The sequence below is a fragment of the Marmota flaviventris genome, chromosome 15, assembly GCF_047511675.1.
Source record: "Marmota flaviventris isolate mMarFla1 chromosome 15, mMarFla1.hap1, whole genome shotgun sequence".
Classification (NCBI taxonomy): Eukaryota; Metazoa; Chordata; class Mammalia; order Rodentia; family Sciuridae; genus Marmota; species Marmota flaviventris.
The window spans coordinates 65,781,972-65,803,070 of NC_092512.1; the positions used below are offsets into that span (position 1 = coordinate 65,781,972).

Genomic DNA, 21,099 nt, shown 5'->3' on the forward strand with positions numbered 1-21,099 from the left:
TAGATGGTACATCAGACCAAAATTGAAAAGCAAACTGTCATTTTTTTTCTGTTAAATTGGTATTTTTCTTCAATTTTCTGCTGAGTAAAACTAAATATGTTTCTCTGCTAAGAGTGGTTTATACCAACTGGTCAGTATACCCCTAATGTTATATTTTGATAGAATTCACAAGCTACTGGTATGGTCTTTTTATTTCAGGAGATTTTCTTCACTCATTCTCTATTGCTGTTCCCAGGTTTGGAGCTACCTATCAAATTATTCTGTTTAGACTTCCTATAAATGTCATGATTTTCTTTTATATTTGGGTGAAACCAGGGACATATATGAATAGCATCTGTTTTTCTCTTTAAGCACATACTTTCCATTTAAGATTGTACAGAGATTATCGTTATTGGTTTCCTCATAATGTAATTAATCCTTAAAGATTGTGGATTAAGTATGGATATAATTCATGAAAAGGTATTTTGAGAAAGGGAAGTTAGAAGAGATTTTAAGTATACACAGAAGGATTTGGGTATTATATAATTGACATGCAAATTGTTTTGCAAATAATGGATACCACAACAAAATGTCACAATGCTAGTCACTTCAGTTCTCAATTATTCATGTGTGCAGTTTTACGGATGTCCTTTATATATTCTATTATCATCCCGTTTAAACATCTTGAGTACAGTATTTGATTGCTACTCTGACCATAAATTACAATGAAAATAAAAGGAAATAAAATTACCACATTAACTGAAAAGATAAGAAATAAGAATAATAATATTTCCTAACTTCCATGAATAAGGAAATTCTTAGTGATGGCTGTAATTTATGAATTCCAAGAGAGAAAGGGACAAGATAGTGGGTCAGGAGAAAGAATTATAGCTAATTAAGTTAATTTACCTCAATTGTGAGGAATAGAAAGTTAATGAAATTGAATAAATGGTGGGTACTCTTCAAGTCAATGATGGGGAATGAATATTAAAATATTTTACATATGATTTTTAAAAAACAAATGGCATAAAACCTGAGATTATCAAGACTTCACATGAATACTTAGTGAATCCAATTTGCTACTTTGGGCTTTGGCAAGTTCAATTTTATATTTCTCAAAGATACTAAAAAGCTTTCATTCCCATGATATTTTCCCAAATCCCTCTCATGGTGGACATAGGACTTCTTTGAGAAGAAAACCATTTTTGAGGAGAAACATCTTTATAACTTGGCAGCCCAACATCTAAGTTGCATTTGAACATAATGGTGTCAAGTACACAAGGTGCTTTGTCTCTTTATTTCACCCCCCGAGAATAAAGATGCTCAATAGTCCCACATTCTGTTGCCATAGAACACATTCATAGCTTTGAGAACAGTGACCTTCCGTTGCTGTGAGGTGACAACTCCCTCACCAAAATAGTAACATGACTTTAAGAGAGGAGAATTCTCATTTTTCAGGAGATCAAGGTTCATGCAAGTGGGAGAAGGAGAATCTCTCTTCCTCAAACACAAGAATGGGAAGCATGTGCCAACAAGAAGGACTCTATATAACTATCTGCTTTGCCATAAGAATTGCTGATGTCTTTTTATATTACCAAATCAGGGAAGAAAGCACTGGAGAAAACTCATATAGTGGACTCTGTCCTGAAAGGCAGAGCCCCAGACCACCATGCTCTTCATTGTCCTTGAGAGCCCTTGATTTCCCAGTTTTTTAGAGGCAAGTTGCATCCCACATGTGCCTGCGGTCCACATTTGATTGTGAATGGTGGGTGAGAATTAGGGCTACAACTATATACATCAAAAGAATGCAGTGGGAGAAGAATAATGCTGTCAGGAAGATGAAATAGATGTACATTTTTCTATTCCTCCCACCAATTACAGCTAACAACTGAGGCATTATATATAAAACAGATGGAAGCAATCCCTGAAAATTAGAGAAAATAAATCAGAACAAGTAAATATTTTTTTTTTTGGGGGGGAAGCAATACAGTGATAAGTTCCCTCAGTTTTCCTTTCCCTTATATATTCAAGACCAGATGCCAGAGGAGCCAGAACCCCAGAAATACCCACTCGTTCAGACAAAAAAAGGAAAGATAGCTTAGCAATACAGAAAACTTTGAGAAATAACTATTTTGGCCAAACAAAACAAAACAAAACAAAAAATACAAAAAAAAAAAAAAAAAAAACACAGAAAACACTGCAGTCCTAGCCCCATCTGTATCAGTAAAGGTGAGTGGAAGAGTAGGACAGCCTCTGCCTACATTTCCACCTGAGGCTGAAGCAAGGGGCCTTCACATTTTCACCAGGGTAGTGTGAATGAACTGTGGTTTGTGTGGAGGACTCCTCAGTAATAAAAAGGAATTAACAATTGATACTTGCAAAACCTGATGAATCTTTAGAGAATTAGAATGAGAGAAAAAGTCCTTCCTGAATAACGTGCTAAATGATTCCTTTTATATATAACATTTTAAACATATTTCTAATAAAATTTAACCCATAATTCCTATATTTCACCCATTTAAAGTATATAATTCAGTAGTTTGGATATACTTACAGAGTTTTGTAGCAATCACCTACATCTAAGTCTAAAATATTTTCACCACTCTGGAAAGAAACCCTTTGCCCATTTTCCTCTCCCCCTGAACCCTGGAAACTATGAATCTGCTTCCTGTCTGTGGATTTATCTATTCTGTATATGTTGCCCAAGTTGAATCATATAATATGCAGTTTTTTATGACTGGTCTTTTTTAGTTTGTGTGGTGTTTTTAAGGTCCATCTATATTATATGAGTATTTTATTTATTTTTATTCTCAAATAATATTTCATTACATGAATATACCACATATTGTTTATCAATTAACAAACATTTAGGTTGTTTCTAATTTGAGTTATTATAAATATATATTATAAACATTTGTGTGTGTGTGTGTGTAGGTGTGTGTGTGTGTGTGTGTGTTTTCCTTTTTGGTGAAAACAGGTTTTCATTCCCCTATGTATAATACAAGGAGTGGGAGGGCTTGGTCATATAACAACTGTATATTTCACCTTTTGAGGAACTGCCAAACTGCTTTACAAAGTGGCTGCACTATTTTATGATCACACAAGCAATGTGGACAGGGGTCCAGTTTCCCCACACTCTCACCAATGCTTGCTATTGTTATTTTTTCTTAAAGTTACCATAGTGGATTTGAAGTGGCATCTGATTATGATTTACAGATGGATTTAACTAGTGGTTAATGATGCTGAACATTTTTAAACTTGTGCTTATTGGTCATTTGTAAATCTTATTCGGAGAAAGTTGATTAAGTTTCTGCCCATATTAATTAGAGGAAAATAAATATTTGTTTCTTTATTACTGAATTCATATAATCTGGATACCAGAATCGCAGATACATGACTGCAAATATTTTCTCTTATTCTGTGGGTTGCATTTTCACTTTCCTTGTGATGTGATTTGGAACACAAAAGTTTTAAATTTTGATGAAGTCCAACTTATCTATGCTTATCTTTGTTGCTTATGTTTTTTGACTCATAGCTAACCTACCAAAGCCAGTTTGGTGCTAGGGAGGGGACAGCTTTGTCATTTTACATATGGATATCCTATTGTGCCAGCTTCTTTTATTGGATAGGCTATTCTGCCCCATTCAATTATTTTGATATACTTGTAAAATATGACATAATGTTTGGGAAGTGACAGAATTATTGACATGGAGAACAGAATAGTGGTTGCCAGGGGTCATACGTGGTAGAGGTGAGGGGGAGTTGATATTACTATGGAAGGGCATCATGAGGCATCTCAGCAGGAAATATTCTATGTTTGGACTGTCTCCACGTTATGTATCTGGGCTTTGATATTGTACTGAAGTTTTGAAAGTTGTTAGCCCTGGGCAACAGGATAAAGATTGTGTATAGAATCTATTGGTGTTATTTCCTAGAACTACATGTGAATATGAGCTTATCTTCAACTAAAAACTTTAATTAAATAGTATGCATTGGAGGGCTCTCAGAAGGAATTATTAAAATATGGCCAAATCTTATGAGTGATCACCAAGAGGAGCTAAGGAGTAAGCCCCTCAGGAATGGGACTTAAAGAGTTATTAGTTATCATCATAATTTAATTTTGTGGCATTCAAGGAGGAACTGTCACTTCCCTGATGTCCTCCTTCTCTCTTCCACACTCAACATGAGTGATACCTGAAAAAAGTGGGTAGTGGTCTGTAAGGACCAAAACACAGCCTCCTACATCTTCCTGCCCAAAGGGAGGTTGGACATGAGATATTTGAAATATTTATGATATTTAAATTTAAAAATGAACAGGACTGTTTTAAGAACCCAAAGTGACAATTTTAGTAATGGATGTAGCTAAGATATTACGGATTCTGATTATGATCATGTTAAGGAAGTTCATTAACCAAGTGGGTAAAGACATTCAGCAAAGACAAAAATTAGTGGCAATTATTAAAAATTAATGAAATGATTTTATTTTTGTCCTCCAATGAATTACCTTTCTGATATGAACCAGTTATACATTTAAAAGCAACAGGAGAAGTTTCAGTCTGTATAAAGAGACAGACCATTTGCGTCCTATACACGTCTTTGTGTTTCCTGTAGAAGCCTGATGTATTTCTTAGGAATCTTTTGCTACCCGTCTCCTCCTTGTATTTGCAGAACTCCCTTTACCTCTCACCATTTTCTCACTAAATACCCACTCTACTTATCATTTTGAGCTTTTAGTTTCCCACCCATGTCTTTTTCCTTCTCAATTATCATATTAGTAAAACTGCAGGACATTTATTTGGAGCTTCTCACTGCTGAACACTTTACAAACATTTTATCATCTAATCTGCTTAACAACCCATGTAGTGGGTACAAACACCATCCTTTTTTTTTTTTTTTTAAATAGGCAAGGGAAATCAGATCACAAGGTTTAAAAAAACTTCCAAGCCACCTAATTACCAAAATGAAAACATGCCGCCTAGGTGATTTTTTAATTGTTCTCTGATATTTACAAAGATCTTTGATTTTTCGCTGGGAAACTTAAAGTAGAAAAAAATTTAAGTATGATGAAGATGAGAAATGACCCCATTTCAAAGTATGGGTTTTTAAAGGCTTTCTCCTCAAACTCTCTCACCTTCATCCCCAACCGCACACTTTCACCATTGGAAAAGAAACACAAAGACTGACTGGCAAGTTTTGCTTTTTTTTTTTTTTTCCTTTCAAAATTTACTCCAAGATTTGTAATGAGATGTTTTCTAATGGACATGTGGAAGAAATTAAATTTGAGATTTTTTAATAAAATAAGATGTGACTAAATATAAATCTTAGTCTAGGACATAGTCCAAAAAAGATGAAAAATAATGAAGGAAGACTATTCAGAAGTTAATCCTTTTTTTTTTTTTTCATCCAGGAAGAGAGATGAAAGGGCAAAGTTATAATGTGGGGTAATCTTTATCCAATAATCACAATGCAAATTCTAAAGGGATATGGTGGCCTTCAAAAACACTAAAATTATAAATGCAGATTTTAAAGCACTGTACATTATCCACTTTTAAATTTGCATAAAGAATAAGTACAGGAGTATTGGAAAGTGGTCTGTTTTCATAACCAGCAAAGATTAGAATGTGGTATGGTAACAAGGAGGACAGGAGTTAAATTGACACAAAGAAAGTCTATACCCACTATTAAAATCAATGGAATTTTAACTTTGTATTTAATAAAGTTAACTACAAAGAGAGGGACTGTCAGAAATCTTGGAAAATCTTCATGATGTATTCAACTCTTTTAAAACTCACTTGTTCCTTTCTTTTAAAACATCACTAATGTGTTTAGAGCATCAACACAGTTCATTGTACTTTCAGGGAATTGAGCAAGGATCATATAATAAATTTTTCCTTACAAGTTACCTCTATTAAACATTTGAAATTAGATTCTGAAATGGAGAAAGCAAGAACAAAGCCTGCTTAAAAAATGAACCCACAACAATTTCCATTTTCACTTAGGAACTAGAAACAAAAGGCCCCCATCCTCGAGAAAAAGTAGGAAATTGGTTGAGGGCTAGTTCCTACACTAATATAGGCTTCTAGAAGTTTTTTGCTGCTACGGTCAGAGCAGGAAACACACTTCTGTCCAAAAACTGCCTCCAGATAACTGCGCTAGTGGAGTTTTTTCCCTTCAGAACAATAAAGACAAGAATACATAGACATAGAGGTCAAACACAACAAAAGGACATCTTTAAGGGACTGGAAATAATCTAATCAATGAAGATTATTATGCTCAGAAAAAAATCTTTTAAAAAAATCAAGGCAAGTAAATATCTTTCCCAACAAAAGCTAATAAAATTAATTGCCAGCAGACTGTACTACATTAAATGGTAAAGAAAATTCTTCAGTGAAAACCAATACACTAATGGCAACAATAAAAACAAATATAAAAGACTGCTTCTATTTTTAATCTCTTTATAAGATAATTGACTTGCTAAATAAATAAAAAACTAGTAACAATGTATTGTGAGATTTATAGCATATGTAGAAGTAAATATATTGATAACAATACCACAAATGATGGAATATAGAAATGGTAAATAAATGTGATATGTTCATGGAAATAAACAATGGAAAGATTCCTAATATCATTAATCATTAGGAAAATAAAAACTAATCCACACCAAATTCCACTATGCACCTACTGGAATGGTTGAAACTCAAGATTGAAAATTCCAAGACTGGCCAGAACTTGGAGCAATCCAATTTCTGATGAAACTTTGAATGATACAGCCACTGCTCAAACTGGTTTGGCAGTTTCTTGTAAAGCCAAATACACTTAGCAAATAATCCAACAATCCCATTTGGGCATTTACCAAAGAGAAACAGAAACTTTGCAGATGCAAAGAGTTCTGTGTGAACTTTTATAGTCTTGACTCGGGGCAGAAGCAAGGAACTATCTTCTGGGGGCACAAATGAATCAAAGGTGTGAAGTGAGGTTATGAAATTTCCAGGACAAAAAATTACATCAGGAGCTAATTGCCAAAGACCAGAGGGAGCAGGGTGTGTTGGTGGCCTCCAGTCTATGGATGACACAAACACTGGATGGATCCCATGCTATTGTTACAACTTCCAACATGAGCTCTCAATACCCCCTAAGCCCACACAGCACAGTCACCATTCTGGAGAAAAGAGTGGGGCAGGACACTGACTTAAAGTTAAATTTCAATCATTTAACAAATAAGCTCTTTAAACTGTAATGAGATTGCTGGAAAAATATGAGAAAAAAATTGCTTTATAGCCAGGCACGGCGGTGCACTATAATCCCAGTGGCTGGGAGGCCGAGACAGGAGGATTGCAAGTTCAAAGCCAGCCTCAGCAAAAGCAAGGTGAGATCCTGTCAGTGAGACCCTATCTCTAAATAAAATACAAAATAGGGCAGGGGATGTATATGGCTCAGTGGTAGAGTGCCCATGAGTTCAATCCCTGGTACCCCCATCCCCTAAAAAATTTCCTTTATAACATATGTGGGTTTGTGGACTGAGATTTGTGGACCTGTATTAAATTCTTAGTTTAACAGTAAAAATTAAAATTACAATTTCAGAGCACATGCTTGCTTCTCCTACTAATTCAAAGAATATTCAGCAGAATATCTAAAAATCTCTAACTTTTATGAGCAATTTTTATGGGCATCCTATCCAGGTTTTTAAAGACTGATATAGACTAAGCTGCATGATTAACATAAAAAAATCCAAAAAGTTATAAAACTTTTTAAAACTTTCTCAGTTGTTTAATTTGTGACAGTCAGTCATTTCCAGTTCCTTTACTGGATCTAAAATTTTGATAAAAACAGTTACTGTCACATGTTATGTACTTTAAAAATATAGTTTAAAGGAGGAGAAATTATTTATAAGTCCTATGTGCATATTTTTCTCACTAAAGTTTATTTCATAAAATATATAATCACTTTCCTGGAAGTTTACAGCATGGAAATAGTATTGATGTTTTTATGCAGAGAGATATATAAATACACCTCGTGTTTTAATAAAAATTATCATTATGCAGAACTTCATTGATTTTCAGTATTGAAGAAAATGGAAATTCTTACTCTAAAAGGTCACACTGTGAGAGCATATTCACAGTGGGATGTCACTTTGTCTGTCTCCTTGTTTTTATATGAGGGGTTTCTTATGATCTTAATATATTTTCAAGTTGTTTTTTCCCTAAAAAGAGGAAGGAAGGAAGGAAGGAAGGGAGGGAGGGAGGGAGAGAGAGAAAGAGAGAGAGAAGCCATCAACACCCCTAACAAAGTCACCTAGTTTCCTTGACAATTCTGGGGAGTTGATTCCTGTTCATGGTAATTATTTCCTATTAAGAGTTGAGCTTTACCATTGCCAAATGCATCCTCTTCCACTCACTGTGGACTGAAACAACTTTAGTATCCATGGTCCCCTATCCTCCTGGCCTCTCAAACCCACTCCTCTGCCTGCTTCATGAGTCCCTTGAGTACTGGCTTTTCACCTGGACAGTGTTGTACTTGTCCTTGTCAGCCTTGTTGTTCAGCATGGCTTCAGAACCTGAGTCTCTTCCCAGGACCTCTCCCTGTGTGTCTCTCAGGAAGACCTCCCTCTCTGATCATAATCTCCCTGCTTGCTCAGGCCTCACCTCAGTTTCCCTGGTCCTGGCTCCAGTCTCCCATTCTTTATTAGTGTTATTAATTAGAATGTTGACACATTACTATTTTCAATTATTTTTCAAAATTTTCAGTATTAATTAAAGGAAAAAAGCAAACAAAAAAGCATATCATTTGGGCCAAATAATTCTAAGATATTTTTGTTTAAATAGTTGATTTCCATGAAGTTACCTGAATAATTAGTGTTAACATATTGAAAATGATTGGGCTACAAAATATTCAATCTAGTTTTCTTGGGAGATTTTAATAGCAGCACTGAATCACCAGCTATTATCAGCTATTTGGTGATTGGTTATTACATATGAGAGATTTGAGCTTAGAAGATGCTAATAGCAATTTCTTAAAGATGATGTCAACTATTTGTTTATTTAATTTTAATTATGTGTTCGTTGTATAAAATTTACTGCACTCCAAGCAAGCAGATACAGATTCTACCTTTGTAGGTTTATATTCAATTTCAGAAGTTGGTGAAATGACTATCTTATTTTTGGAAATAAAGTTTTATTGGAAAACAGTTACACCCATTTATTTATATATTGTTTCTGACTACTTTCAGGTCATGCCTATTGAGTAGCTGTGACAGGTACAACATGACCTTCATAGTCTAAAGAATTTGCAGCTAGGTCTCATCTTTTACAGAAAAAAATGTTACTGGCCCTTTATTGTAACATCACAGATATAATCGCTATGTCACAGGTAAATCAGGAAAGCAATGGAGAAGAGAGTAAGAGACATTTCTGGCATTCATAAAGAGGCCTATTCTGGTTAGACAATGAATGTCCCTGAAGGTACTGTGTTGAATGTATGTCTTTGTTCTTGGAGGTGGGACTTTGTATCTGGCCCTCCAAGTCAAATATATAATGTAAACTAAATTTCAAATGGCTCCCTTCTGGTCTTGCAATGTCCCCTCTGATGTCCACTCACTCCCTGTCCTCTGTCACCAAGACTGCTGGCTTTCCGCCCTAGCATTTCCTGCCCTGTATCTGGGCTCACATTCATCGATTTCATGGCATGGAATGTGTTAGAGTCTGTAAACAAGTCAAAATAACACCTGGCATATTGTCAGGGGAATGTTAGAGTTCGTAAACAAGTCTGGATGGTGCCTGGCAAAATGCCAGAGGGAGTGGTTTGAGAAGTAACAAAAGCGAGCCATTAAGTGTGGAGATTCCTTATTGGTTGACTGATGTATCTAGTTTATGCTAATTAGATAAGCTGTGTGGAATGTACAAATACTGCTCCTGTCCTGTAATAAACGGCTCCTACTCCTGCTGTATCAATCTACACAAGTTATTCGTCACCCCCCGGTTATTTTGCTGCAGCCGTACTCCGGCAGATGGTGGCCCTTTACGGGGAGCCCCTGGACACTTGGGGGTAAGTGATGGAAAAAAAAAAGCTGCCCGTCCATAGATAGGACGGGAGCAATCTGCTCGTCCCTAGGCAGAGAGGGCGAGAGGAAAAATGGCCATTTCGAGAAAATGGAGAAGATTGATACAGTATGTTTGTGTCTTGTTTTGTCTCAGTGTATTGTATTGTCTTTGTGATGAGAATATGGAAGGGGTGAGAAATAAATTACTAAGGGAAGGAGGCACCCCAGTAGAACCAAGAATAGTTAGGGCATGTGTTGATGGAAGCCCAGGAACTCTAGTCAGAAAGAAAAAGAAAGTTCAGAAGAAGAAGGATTATCAGGGAAAAAGTTGCAGCAAAAGGCTATTACTAAATACTTTTCGTTACCGGAGGGTGCGTGAAGCAGAGAGGCGGCTGCCGAGTGTGCAAGCCGGTCACAGCGCAGCAAGGATTTTCCAAGAGGCAGCGGCGACTGGCCCTTCCCCGCCTCCTGGCCGGGGAGCTGGCTCTTCCACTGCCCCGCCCAAATCTAGACCTGATCTGGAGGCACAGTCTCACAGGCTCTTGCTCACTGTGCCCAGTAGCAGTTTGAGTCCGGGACACTCCCCAGGGCCATCTGGGGCTGCCCAGGCACTACAGCCAGCAGAAGACACTACTGGCGTCCCTGATGTTTGGTCATTTCCAAGGCCAGTAGCTATAATGGTTTTCCCACACCTGGAAGCTGATGAGTAATGAGCACTATTAAGGCTTATTTCAAATGTAAAAAACCTTGAGATAATATACTAAATTGTTCAGAAGGTTGTTTTCTTAGTTGAATGCTACAGGATTTTCTTTAGCCATCCGGAGTTCCTGCCTTTGTCCCAGTGCCGGTAAAGACCAAGGTGGAAGAATTTCCAGTGTTGCTGAAAACCGGACAAAACTTTGGCTGAGAAATGGATGAGACTTCGGAGTTGTTGCTGTTTCTGCTGCTACAGCTTAGGCTAGCTGCCTGCAGAACTTACCTGGACTGTGATTTACCTGGACTGTGAGTTAATCTATTGAGACATTCTTTACCTGGACTGAGACAACAAACTGTAATCTACAACAAATTGTAACTCGGTATCTTTGCTAACGGTGTCATTGCTGGTATAATTTTTCCAAGGGCTTCTTGCATGGAGCCATCAAGTGGCTTGGTATTGTGGCATTTTGTATCCTCCCTTTCTGTTTGTAGCAGGTTAGTTATGGTGTTTCTGTAAAAACCACTATGGTCGTTATTTAAATTAAACAAAAGGGGGAAATATTAGAGTCTGTATACAAGTCAAAATAACACTTGGCATTTTGCCAGGGGAATGTTAGAGTTTGTAAACAAGTCTGGATGGTGCCTGGCAAAATGCCAGAGGGAGTGGTTTGAGAAGTAACAAAAGCAAGCCATTACGTGTGGAGATTCCTGATTGGTTGACTGATGTATCTAGTTTATGCTAATTAGATAAGCTGTGTGGAATGTATAAATACTGCTCCTGTCCTGTAATAAATGGCTCCCTCTCCTGCTGTATCAATCTATACAAATTATTTGTCACCCACCCCCCCCCCCCCCCCCCCCCCGTTATTTTGCTGCAGCCGTACTCCGGCAGGAATGTCTCTTTTCATTCCCATCACCATCAGCCTATGGAACTCCATTCATCTTTCAAGATATATAGAAAAAGTTTTAAGGTGAGAAATTCTTTCCTTATCCTTTAATTTGGAAGTGATTTTTCAGAGGTGTGTGTGTGTGTGTGTGTGTGTTTTACCAGGGGTTGAACGCCCAGTGCTGCTCTAACACTGAGCTAATCCCCAGCCCTTTTTATTTTATTTTTTGATTTTAAGACAGTCTTGCTTAGTTGCCTAGGTTAACCTGGGACTTGTGATCCTTCTACCTCAGCTTCCCAAGTCACTGGAATTAAAGGCATGCGTTACTATGCCTGGTGACATTTGTCTTCTTTACACACTATTTGCACTTTTGTCTTGTGATATATCACATTTTTAGTATTTATTTGCGCGCGCGTGTGTGTGTACACAGTAAAGTGCTTGAAGATCTAGGAGGGCAAAGTTTACATTTCATTTGTTTAATGTTTCATGGCATAGTTACCAACCATGAGACCGTAAAGGTGCTATAACTGATTGCTGCTACTTGTTCATTGGTTGTCTGTTGAAGGACTGTGTCCTACCAGAATGTTGACATCATATGAGTAGACCTTGCTTATCTTTTTCATCACTCTGACCCACTTTCTAGAACATCCTAGGTGCTCAATTAAAATTTGCTAAGTGAATTAATGATTAAGAAAATAAATGAAATTACAAACCTGTAGTTTCAGGAGATAACCTTTCCTTCATGCACTAAAGTCACTTTGGTGGTGAATAATAATGCTGATACAGAAGATTTCCAAATTATCTGCAAGATAGCATTTTTATATTGTATCCATTTCCTAAAAGTTAGGAAACAGCATGTAAATTCAAAACCACCAGTTCTTCAAATATGAATGTTACTTGATGTATAAGAAGGTATAGCATTCTTCAACATTCATCATTATAAAATAATAGACTTTTTAAAGTTTTTGTACTGATACTGAAGTTCAGGGTCCTGGACAACTTTCTAATTATCTACTAATGTTTCCCATGGCCTGATAAATTCTAAGAGGGTGACTATTAATATGCTCCATTATTATTCTTAAGGATAAGACATAATAGACAAGAATTTTCTAGGCAATTATTCTCCGGTGTGGCTAAAAGTTACCTCTCAGATAAAGGAATCATTTATTCATGTAAGAAAAACACCATTTACTGAAAAATGTGTGCTGAAATTTTATCATGACTTAAAACATAAAAAGACATCTTCAGTATACAAATACACCTATTATACACAAGAGATCAGGCTTTACAGATGACAAAGGGAAAAGCTTTCTGAGCAGCCATTTGTAATAACAGCTCAGGAAAAGCCAAAGTTTCTACTTCACATTTCCCCTTTATTGCTTGCTCATTTTCTTTGACTTGCTAAATTCACATTTAAATCATATCCATATGTTCTCAGTTTAAACAGCAACCATATTTCTAACATCACCCATTTCCCACCTAGAAAAATGACTCCATGCCAGCTTTGATGCCTCCTTTTATGCTCATGTTTGACAGAGGGTACACACGTAGAATGTGTGTGAAGCAGAGAAAGCTTTAAAATGGTGAGGCGCATTTCACAGTTACTTCCCGTTGGCAGGTGGCAAATGACGGAGATCTCAGGCACTAATCTCAGACAGACATAAGCTTGAATCCTGGCTCAGACAACTCTAGCTATGTGCAGAGTTTTTATTTAACTCCCATCTATAAAATCGGGGATAACTGTAGTACTGATTTCATAGGGCGGTGGGGAGGGGGATGGTAGGAGATGTTGTATACAGAGCCAAAGACAACTCACATGATACAAAGGGTGCTGGGCACGTTTAAGCACCCCACTCAATGTTCAAAACAGCTTTACAAGATCAGGGCTATTATTATCTCCATTCTCAAATGAAAGAACAGGCATAGAATATTGAGACCTTGTGAGATTTTGGTATGGATGGAATACTTGTATGCATTACTTGAGTAAAAATCTGCAGATAATGAACACTACATTGACCCTAGAACTAGGCTGAATACATGATTTTCTAAATTAACCTTCACATCGTCCCTCTGCAACATTACCCTCACCCCCACTTTGCAATGAGGAAATCGAGGTTTGAAGAACTCAAGTTTTATGTCTAAAAGTTCTTGTGCTAGACAGCAGAAAAAGCCACTATACCAACCCAGGTGGTCTGATTTCAAGGAATGAAGAATAACCTATGCAACTGCATAGCAACTCTATCCATTCACCTCAGATCTATATTATTAAATTAGTAAAAGAGAATTGGGTTTGACATAGAGGCAGGTTGTGGAATCAAAAGGAAAAGAGCATCCAGAGTGAATTCAATTCAATTTAGTATGCATATATTAATCTTCTAAATAATATTGTTTCAAGCATTTGGGTAATACCAATAATAATACGTCACTGCAAGATGCCATCATTTGTAAACCTGTATGAGTATTTTATTTACAACTAAATAAAAGAGCCCTCAATATGGGGGTGTAATAAGACACCCCCCATTACATTAAGACAGATAACAGATAAGCTGAAAAAAAATCAAAGGAAGGTTCACTCTCTCTTGGCAGTGGCTGATGGCGGGAAAACAAAATTCACCTGAAACTTTGATGTCAGTACTCAATCTTCCATGTGTTCAGAATATACACTACAAATTTAATTTAAAATGATTTCACATTGGTAGTTTCTGAGAGAAAAAGAAAATGCAACTACTTTCAACTAATGTTCACTGTAATGGGAGACTATAATAATTTTGAATTGTCATTGGTTGTAAAATGCATTCTGATTTCACAGATCTTAAAATGTGAAAATATGCAACTTGGAATGGATGAAAGATGTTATGAGATGATGAGACTTTTTGCCTTAAGAGTGTGGAAACATTTGAGGTCAGGTGATTAACAAGATAGAACAAACTGCAACACAAGTTATTATATCAAAGTGTAAAATGAGTGCGGCAGATGTGGGAAGACATGAGAATTCAAAATTAAACAAATTCTGGGAAGAACAGTGAGGTGGGAAGTCTTTGTGTGAAGGTGGGATTTCATCTGGACCTTGATACTGTGGGTTGGAATGGGGGAGGGGAGGAGGGAAGCTGTAGCAAATAAGGTGTGAAGTCAGAATTAATATTCTTAGGTTGAAAGAAATGAGGTAACTATCCAGATGATGAGCTTGGATTGGGTAGTAATGGCAGGTAAGTTCAGAAAGTCCTGTTAAGAATACAAAATAGGGGCCGGGGTTGTGGCTCAGTTGTAGAGTGCTCACCTAGCATGCTTGAGGCACTGGGTTCCCGCCTCAGCACCACATAAATGTAAAATAAAAGATATTGTGTCCACCTAAAACTAAAAGATAAATATTAAAAAAAATTAAAAACTACAAAATAGATGGTCCTGAGGAATGGAATTCCCCTAAGGAATTAAGAATGGAAATATTTTATTCAATTCATGCATTTGTTCAGTGAGTACCTGACCAAACAATTGCTCAATCAACAAGCATTACGCAGCTGTTACATGTCAGACACGTATAGCTTATTTGGGTTAAAGTGATGAATGATTACAGTATTTTGTACTCTAAATTAGACTTTAGTGGAACAGAAAAAAAATTGGGATAATATCACAATATGTCTTCATAATTCCTGCAATTTACTGAGCAATTATGATTTTCCTAGGTACTAGTTAGGTAATTTATGTTATATCTTTTGTTTCTTCTTCTTTTTTATATTATCTGTTGTATTTCAAAACAGAAGTATATTTATTTTAGAGATCATAAACCTTAGACTAAGAAACATGGAGACTTTTCTGGACCTCTTAACACCTCCCTAAAAATGAACCCTATTACTTATGATATAGCCTTGATTAAAAAGTTATGCAAAGCCACAATCATAAAATAATGAAAATCCTGGGAAAAGAATTTGTAATTTCTTTAAAATAACCAAGAAAGTTGTATTTTGTTACTAAGAAAAATACATTGAGTAATGAACTTTGAAGTCAATTAATACACTGCTACTCTGAGGTAAAATGTTACAAAGTTATACTGGAAACTTAGCTAAGGCATGGCAAACCAGTAATGTAAGGGAGTCTTCATAGAAAACTACTAATATGTTAACATTAATGTCAATATCAGTAGTTACATTATGGTAGAGTCATGTAGTCATACATGGGAAGAAGAAGTGCTATTGTTTGGGTGAGTGTCCCCTAAAGGCTCTTGTGTTGAAGGCTTTGTGGCCAGCCTGTGGTGCTATTGGGAAATGGTGGAACCATTAAGGCATGGGACCAAGTGGGAAGGAGGAAGGCCACTGGGCACGTACCCTTGAAAGATATCTTGGAAACCCAATCCCTTTCTGCCTCTTTTCTTCCCAACCAGTGAACATATTTTCTCTACCACACACTCTGCCATCACTGCCTTGCACAGGTCCAAAGGCAACAAGGACTGAAATCTCCAAAACTGTGAGTCAAAACAAACTTTTGCTCTTTTTAAGTTGATTACCTCAGATATGTTGCTATAGTAGTGGAACACTGACTAACCACAACTTTACCTTAAGTTTAGCGAAAGCTAAAGCTGTGGTGTGAATCTCAAAGTCCTCCCACTACTACCACTGAAGACAGAAATGTTTCTTTCCTTTTGGCACAAGGACTGTCACATCTCAGCTGCATCTCTTTCTAGGGCTATCTTTCCAAGAAAAGAGTTATGACCCAAGATTATATCTACTTTCTAGGTGCAGACCATATGCAACAACAGTTCATGAGAGCTATGAAGACATATTACCCATATCCCCATTCATATCAACTCTGAAGTATCATCTTTTGTGTAGAATGACTGAATTCATTTTAGATTCTTCATAGTAGAATAATGCCCATCCAAATATATCTATGGCCTAATCCCCTGAACCTGTGAATATATAAAGTTAAATGGAAAAAGGGAATTGCATATGGAGTAGGATTGCTGATCAGCTATCTTCAAGATGGAGATGTAATTGTGGATTGCCTGGAAGAAACTAATAATAAGCACAAGATCCCCTAAAGGTAAAAAAAAAAGGAAACAGGAGATGAAGTGACAAACTCTGAGACAGACTTGATGCATCATTACTGGCTTCAAAGATGGAAGAATGGGACAAGAACCAAGGAATGTGGGCTATCTCTAGAAGCTGGAAAAGAAAGAAAATGGACTTTCTTTGGGGATTTCTAGAGGGAAACTCATTTTGGAAGACACCTTGATTTCAATTAGGTGAGACCAGTGTTGGAATTTTAATCCATAGCACTGTAAAATGATGAATGTGTGTGTTGTTTTGTGGGGTGTTTTTGGCCATATTGTTCGTGGTAATTTGCTACGACAGCAAATTATCTCTCTTTGACCATGTTGGCTTCCTTCTTTCCCACAGGGATGTTGATTCTGAATGTATTTCCTAGTCAACTTCATGCAATGAATCTCCATCTCAAAGTTCTTGTTCACGTGGCACGTGACCTATAATAACACTGCCAAACATTTGTCTCCTTAATATGTTTCCACTTGTAATACAGATCTCCTGTTCACCTAATCATGAGTGGCACTTCTGAGACAATTATATCAGCTGAAAAACACAAGAGAGTTGAAGTTTTGTTTGCAAATTTGCAGTCTGAATAGAGCATGTCAGGCTATGAGGGACCATGGTCAAGAGTGTGACTGTAATGCATTGTGAGTCAGGTGAATCACAGGCTGCTATGCTTTGAATGTTTGTGTTCCTTCCAAAATTCATGTTGAAACTTAAAACTCAATGTTTTGTCATCATTAAGAAGTGGGGCTGTTAGGAGGTGATTAAGTCATGAGTCTCTGCCCTCATGGATGGGGGTATTAACCTTGGCTAAGGGCTGAAAGTAACTAGATAGACCCCCTTTGCCCTCTGTCCCTTTTGTCATGTGAGGACATAGCACTTAAGATGCCATCTTGGAATCAGGAACCAGGTCTTTACCACAAAGCAAATCTGCCAGCACCTTGATCTTAGGTTTACCAGCCTTCAGAAATGTTAACAATAAATTTCTGTTATTTATAAATTACTCAGATCAGACAATCGTATTTTGTCATAGAATTAGAAAAGGGCTAAGACAGAGACCTAGATCAATCAGGGTAGCCCAGGCAAACACTATAGGTCATGTCAGCGAGGGAGTCTTTGAGAAGAATCTCTGAGCCATGTTTAGGAATCTAGCCCAGCATACTGGAAGACAGAGAATCCAGAACCAGAGGGCCCAGTCATCGGTCATCGAGATTCCTGAGCCTTTTCCCATTCTGATGCAGATAGCATGAGCCTCCTCTCCTACTTGAAAAGCTTTTTCAGAGCATAATTTCCAAATAACAGCAGGAAAATGTGTTTTTTTTGTTTTTTTTTTTGTGTGTGTGTGTGGGGGGGGTGTTTTAAAGCAAATAAAGCTATTAGGGAAGGCAAAAGGAATCATAATTTCAAGCAATTTCTCATTTCTAATTGAAAAACAAAACCAAAATAATGAGGCCCAGATGCATGATTGAATGTCATCATGTAAGTAAAGGAAAAGCAAAATGTGTTCCTCATTACCACCTGTCAATGCAACATACAGTGTGCAAGGATAGAGGGGATAAAAGCTCCTATTACTGTCACTGGGGCTGCACCTGGGACCTGAGAGACACAGCAAATGCATTAGGTACAAAATGTGTTCATTTGAGCTTTTTTTCTTAAGATGTCATGAAGCCTTTTCACATGAGTCAGTATATGAAGCACACAGCCTGCTGCAGTATCTTGAACAGAATCACTCTGTTGCCAAATGGACCATGGTGATAACCTAACTACCTTGATCCATGTTGTGAATTGATCTGAAGATTCAAATTATCCCAGCTCCTGAGAGTGCAATAGTGACTGTGACATTTGCTCAAGGAGGTCCAGAGTGAGGGATTTCTGATTCATACAGAGATTTTCTTCTTCACGATCCCTAATTACAGCATTTCTCATTCTTTGTTCTATTGTACTGATGCTATCTAGTAGACTCAGAGTTATGGTTCAAATATTTATTATTATTATTATATTATTATTATGTGTATGTGTGTGTGTGTATGTGTGTGTATGAGAGAGAGAGAGAAAGAGAGAGAGAGAGAGAGAGAGAGAGACAGACTTTTTAATTGAACTCTGAGCATTGTGAAGTTTGCATTGTTAGGTACCGGATTTTGTTTTTCTCTTTTAGACAAATTGAGCATTGATCTTTTTTTGCAGTTCTTTGTAACCATTTAGTCTCTTGAAAGCCATTTATGAGCATTGTTAGGGCCAATCCAGAGGTATTTGGGGGGATAATTTTGCTTCCCTATTAAAATAATTCTCTACTAAGGACTCTTTCAAATATTTCTTTATTTTGAAATCTTTGTACTCTGACTGGTTGGAAAACAACGATTCCCAGCCCTGTGTGAGCTCTGACAAATTTTTTTTTTTCTTTCTGTTGGTTCTTAGCTTCACAGGACCAAAGCCAACATGGAACAGTACACCTCTGGAGGTCTTTTTGTCTTTCTGTCTGTCTGTCTGTCTGTCTGTCTCTCTCTCTCTGGTTCTCACTCCTATTCTGATCTCTATGCTCACCTCTCCCTGTAGCTACCTCCCTTACTCTATTCTATTCTAGTTGCCCTGGACTCTCTGAACTCCCATCTCTTGTCTTTGAACTAATGGAGAATTCTGCTGTCTGCTTCAGTTCCACAGCTCTGCCCTGTGGCCTAGGAGCAGCTTCTGGGAAGTAAACTTCAGGGGAAATTAGAGTGCTGGTCTCATTTGTTTCACCACTAAGGCCACATCCCTCACCATTACTCCATAACCATCATTTAATAAGCTGTCTTGATCATAGGTGTTTCAGCTTTCCCCCCCACTGGCTTGTTTTACCAGCATGGTGTATCTTTTTTTTTCGTCTAAATTATGTTAACAGAGGTAACAAAAGAAATGCTTACTATGATGAATGAATAGAGTTGACATAATTAAGAATTTTAATTTTCCTCAGCTATCAAGACTTTGACACTTTAATAATTTTGGAAGTAGTGGGAGAACACATAGCCAATTTTACTATGTCCTCCTAGCTCTTACCTGAAGAAAGGAGGTTGATGTTCGAATTATGACTACATGGTGTTGAACCTTATTTCTATTACTACTTAAATGTTTGACCTTGAACAAGCTACAGGGATCTCTGATGGTAAGTGCCTTCTACTTTAAATAATAATACTTTTGACCTCACTTCTACTTATGCAAGACAATGTAGGTCAAATGCCTCACTCTACACCAGTTGTCCTTAATCAGCTAGTTACCATCTTTTAAAGAATTAAGCAGAAAATGTTAGTGATAAAGTCTGTTGCATGGTATATAGGAGAAGCAGTAAGATTATACTCAATTAGATTGGGTCTGATACATAATAGGGAAAGGAAAAATAACTATTTTTTCATGAATACAAAGCTCCAGTGCCATAAGATTAGATTGAGGATATCTATTTAAAGACAGAATGAGTCATTCAAAAAAAGAATATTTTCAACCACAAAGCAGAGATACTGTGCCAGAATTGAGCATCACCCATCTGATCCTTGTTCCAGAAAGAAGATAGCCAGATTGAGATGAGCTAGGCATGTGACTTTAGCAACCAGATGGTACTAAATACTTAAATCATAAAACTAGTTACCCTGTTCTAGTTCCACACGTAAGAAGCAACATTTGAATGATAATTGGGCTATTCCTGTAGCTTGTGTATGTGTGTGGGGGGCGGGTTATGTGTTCACAGGGGTGAAGTACTTGGCCTGCTTGACTGCTAACCTTTCTGGTTTTTTAAATAAATTGGATTTTTGAGTAATCCATTAATGTTAAATGAGCAAAGTTAGCATGGATCTTGCTCTAATAGCTCTGGAGCACTCAGAATATAAAAACCATGAGTCATTATGGGAAAGAAACTAGAATAAGCAAGTTCAATGCAAGCTAATAGCTCCAGATAATGATCTATTCTTGAGCATGCAACTCATTCTAGTCAATACTTTATGGCTCCGAGTGGAGGGAAACAGATAGATATAAATGGAGTTTCATTAATAAAATAGAGTTTAGAAGATAATATCCAAGTGTTATAATTGAAAGAAGTAAGAAGAAAAGAGAAAAGAGAATTTGACGACAGAAGTTAAAATTTCAATTCTTATCCTAAAATAACTTTATTGTTCAGTTATCCTTATCAGATATAACAAATTTGTTTTGCATTTTAGATTTTGCAAAGCAGAATATTGGGATCTAGGTAGAAAACACCTACAAATGATCCTTAGCAGAGATGAAAAAGGAGAAGAGATAGGTTTGTGTTGTATGGCTCATAACTCTGAATTTGATGGCCTTTATATTGATTACAACTCTAGAAATATTAAGAATAGTTATGTTCTTGCCATATCGAGCTTCTACCAATCTACTCCATTATGAAGTACAGTTTGGTTGGTTCTAATCACAAGCCCTGATTACTAAGGTGATGGCTAGTGAAGACCAACCTTATATG

The 21,099-nt window shown here is 36.9% G+C and overlaps 1 long non-coding RNA gene across 1 annotated transcript in view; it reads left to right on the plus strand.

The window, feature by feature from the left end:
- Window positions 1-17,193, plus strand: part of LOC117794858 (uncharacterized) — an 80,083-nt gene extending 62,890 nt beyond the window's left edge. The window contains exons 3-5 of the long non-coding RNA XR_004618735.2: window positions 11,593-11,685; window positions 15,977-16,059; window positions 16,329-17,193. This is a non-coding gene — a long non-coding RNA (uncharacterized lncRNA). The remainder of the gene's footprint in view (window positions 1-11,592; window positions 11,686-15,976; window positions 16,060-16,328) is intronic.
- The last annotated feature ends 3,906 nt before the right edge of the window (window positions 17,194-21,099 follow it).